This window comes from Saprolegnia parasitica, assembly GCF_000151545.1.
Source record: "Saprolegnia parasitica CBS 223.65 unplaced genomic scaffold supercont2.155, whole genome shotgun sequence".
Taxonomy (NCBI): Eukaryota; Oomycota; class Saprolegniomycetes; order Saprolegniales; family Saprolegniaceae; genus Saprolegnia; species Saprolegnia parasitica.
Window position 1 is genome coordinate 54,672 of NW_012156549.1, and position 784 is coordinate 55,455.

Genomic DNA, 784 nt, shown 5'->3' on the forward strand with positions numbered 1-784 from the left:
GACTCGTTGGCGTCAGGGCCCACGTGCCACAGTTGTACAAAAGGACCGGGAGCACGTAGCTTGTACAGACGCACACGGTTGCCTTCCGAGATGAGGCCGCGACGCATCCAGATCTTCCACATGTTGTTGAACGCCATTGTCGCCAGTCGCTTCCGAGCGCGCAGATCGGCCGCGTCGTCGAGGAGGCTGCCGAGCTTCTTGGTCGTGTGCCACGCCAAAGAGGCCGCGTGCGTCGGCGCGTCAACCTGCGTCGACCTGAATACCTGCGTTTCTTCTGTCCTGTCTTCATTCATCTTGAGGTCCCACCGGGCGAAGACGGATGGCGCCGCGGCTTTGATCCTGGTCATGGCAGCAGCGTCGTGGCAGATGAAGTCCGAGTCATCGGCGTACCTGTAGGCGGCCGTGTGGGCGAGTAGGTTGTCCTCCTCGCCGAGCGTCTGCGCGAGGTCCTTGAGCGCGGCCTCGAGATACACAATGAACAGATGATATCTCTTCTTTTTATTATGACTTTTATTACACTTGGTACGATGTACAATATGTCCTATGCATCAAAGAGCTGCATTGAGGGATTCGACGGGATGGAACAAGGTGTCTGGCTCAAGATTCGTACGAGAGGTTGTAGCAAGACGTGTCACTGGTCCCAATGCTAATATCGGGAGTACAAGGGTAGAGCGATGAATAGGTTTTCATTGTCGATACTATCTGGTCAATGACAAGGCGAGGCTCGGACGTCGGCAGGTGGAGCTGAGGCGCATGTGGTTGGTTGTCGTGATGTGATTGGATG